Here is a 3,615-nt window from a genome sequence, read left to right on the forward strand (position 1 = left end):
GGGTTAGGTATTTGAGTGTAACACCATCCCCTTCATGTGTCAGATAGCAGGGGGAGGTATTTGAGTGTAGCACCATCCCTTCATGTGGTCAGATAGCAGGGGGAGGTATTTGAGTGTAGCACCATCCCTTCATGTGTCAGATAGCGGGGGGAGGTATTTGAGTGTAGAACCAGGGGGCGGGCCTAGTTTATATATAACTCTATGGTCAGATAGTGGGGGATGGGGAGGGGGGGGGGTCTTCAAAGGTGTCAATCAAAGCAGCGTAAAGGTCAAACAGAGAGATGACCTCTATACTGGACTATATCATACATAATTAATGCATCCGTGTGTGTGTGTGTGTGTGTGTGTGTGTGTGTGTGTGTGTGTGTGTGTGTGTGTGTGTGTGTGTGTGTGTGTGTGTGTGTGTGTGCTTCTATTAATACACAGGAATGGTAAAGCCCTGGGAATATTGTCCTCTGGAAAAACAAACTTTTCTTTACCCCCCACCCCCCCCACACATGCGCACAGCACGCACACACACACACGCACGCACGCACGCATGTACACACACACGCACGCACGCATGCACCGCGCCGCACTCACTCTCTGAGTGACAGAAGAGAGGGAAAGGCAGTGGGAATGGAAAAATGACGAGAGAGAGGGGGGGGGGGGGGGGGGGGGGCATGAGATGGCATGAGAAATGGGCAGAGAAGGGAGCAAAGAACATATTTGTGTGTGTGTGTGTGTGTGTGTGTGTGTGTGTGTGTGTGTGTGTGTGTGTGTGTGTGTGTGTGTGTGTGTGTGTGTGTGTGGTGCGTCATCAATGTCATCATATTATGATGAAATTTAGCCTCTCGGACCCAAAACTAAAGAATATGTTGTTGTCGTCGTGTTATGATGTTTTGTCCAACAATTTACAATGTATTCATTTATCAGACACGCCTATTAAGTAATGGATGCCACAGGCGTCAAGATGTCTCTCCCTTGGGAATTAAAAAAAAGATATTCTTAATTCTTTGAAAATCCCTCTAATCTGGTGTACAGGTGATGACATCATGCACATTACATGCATAATAGAAATTACAAATTCTTTCTTTCTTTATAATGGGAGAATTGGCACTCAGAGCTGGTGACCACCAGGTGGCGCTGAAAGAGTTTTAATCCAGAGCGATTTACATTAAGCAAGAACAAAAAGCATGACAACACATCACATACATAACAAGTAGTTATCATGTGTGGAATATCTATATAATGAAACTATACATTATAAACTATACTATACTATAGTAGGCTTGGGCGATATTGATTTTTTGATATCGGTATTGATGCCGTGAATAATATCGCAATTATCGGTATTATCGATTACCTTTTTAATTTGGCTGGAACCCGAAATGCTGCCAAACAGCAGTATTTCCAGAGGTTTTTTTTTACAAACCAACTTGCTAGGACTCGTTACTCTCACCGGCGCCATGTTTTGTTTGCTTTCTGGGCGGAGGCGGTCCGACAACGCTGCTGTCGCCTCGTATCGTAAATCATCGTAAATGAAATACTTGTAAATTCATCACACAGACACACACATACAGTAATGTAGATTTTTATTTAAAAGAAAATCCATATTTACATGACGGTAAAATTACGATATTGGGTATTATCGGTATTCAATATTATTTATATACTCTACGATATTACAGATATTGATTTAAAATATTGCGGTAAATGGTAATATCGATATATTGCCCAAGCCTATACTATACTATACTATACTATACTATACTATACGTATACTATACTATACTATACTATACTATACTATACTATACTATACTATACTATACTATACTATACTATACTATACTATACTATACTATACTATGCCACCGCTCACATATCGGTTGCAGTCTTTATCAGTTCTGAATGGGGCGGAGCATGCATAGCCATTAGATTTGTACCATTAGGAGTGATAACATGGTGTTGGTACCATTAGGAGAGATAACATGGTGTGGTACCATTAGGAGAGATAACATGGTGTTGGTACCATTAGGAGAGATAACATGATGTTGTACCATTAGGAGAGATAACATGGTGTTGGTACCATTAGGAGAGATAACATGGTGTTGGTACCATTAGGAGAGATAACATGATGTTGGTACCATTAGGAGAGATAACATGATGTTGGTACCATTAGGAGAGATAACATGATGTTGGTACCATTAGGAGAGATAACATGGTGTTGGTACCATTAGGAGAGATAACATGATGTTGGTACCATTAGGAGAGATAACATGATGTTGGTACCATTAGGAGAGATAACATGGTGTTGGTACCATTAGGAGAGATAACATGATGTTGGTACCATTAGGAGAGATAACATGATGTTGGTACCATTAGGAGAGATAACATGATGTTGGTACCATTAGGAGAGATAACATGATGTTGGTACCATTAGGAGAGATAACATGATGTTGGTACCATTAGGAGAGATAACATGATGTTGGTACCATTAGGAGAGATAACATGGTGTTGGTACCATTAGGAGAGATAGCATGATGTTGGTACCATTAGGGAGAGATAACATGTGTTGGTACCATTAGGAGAGATAACATGGTGTTGGTACCATTAGGAGAGACAACATGATGTTGGTACCATTAGGAGAGATAACATGATGTTGGTACCATTAGGAGAGATAACATGGTGTTGGTACCATTAGGAGAGATAACATGATGTGGTACCATTAGGAGAGATAACATGATGTTGGTACCATTAGGGAGATAACATGGTGTTGGTACCATTAGGAGAGATAACATGATGTTGGTACCATTAGGAGAGATAACATGATGTTGGTACCATTAGGAGAGATAACATGATGTTGGTACCATTAGGAGAGATAACATGATGTTGGTACCATTAGGAGAGATACATGGTGTTGGTACCATTAGGAGAGATAACATGATGTTGGTACCATTAGGAGAGATAACATTGATGTTGGTACCATTAGGAGAGATAACATGGTGTTGGTACCATTAGGAGAGATAACATGATGTTGGTACCATTAGGAGAGATAACATGATGTTGGTACCATTAGGAGAGATAACATGATGTTGGTACCATTAGGAGAGATAACATGATGTTGGTACCATTAGGAGAGATAACATGATGTTGGTACCATTAGGAGAGATAACATGATGTTTGGTACCATTAGGAGAGATAACATGGTGTTGGTACCATTAGGAGAGATAGCATGATGTTGTACCATTAGGAGAGATAACATGGATGTTTGGTACCATTAGGAGAGATAACATGGTGTTGGTACCATTAGGAGAGACAACATGATGTTGGTACCATTAGGAGAGATAACATGATGTTGGTACCATTAGGAGAGATAACATGGTGTTGGTACCATTAGGAGATAACATGATGTTGGTACCATTAGGAGAGATAACATGATGTTGGTACCATTAGGAGAGATAACATGGTGTTGGTACCATTAGGAGAGATAACATGGTGTTGGTACCATTAGGAGAGATAACAAGGTGTTTGTTGGTACCATTAGGAGAGATAACATGTCGGTACCATTAGGAGAGATAACATGATCTTTGTTGGTACCATTAGGAGAGATAACATGATGTTTGTTGGTAC

The 3,615-nt window shown here is 40.4% G+C and overlaps 1 protein-coding gene across 1 annotated transcript in view; it reads left to right on the forward strand.

The window, feature by feature from the left end:
- arhgef17 (Rho guanine nucleotide exchange factor (GEF) 17) overlaps nt 1–3,615 on the forward strand; it is an 81,300-nt gene that overhangs the window by 39,327 nt on the left and 38,358 nt on the right. The window lies entirely within an intron of this gene.

This window comes from Protomyctophum parallelum (assembly GCF_964188405.1).
Source record: "Protomyctophum parallelum genome assembly, chromosome: 9".
NCBI lineage: Eukaryota > Metazoa > Chordata > Actinopteri > Myctophiformes > Myctophidae > Protomyctophum > Protomyctophum parallelum.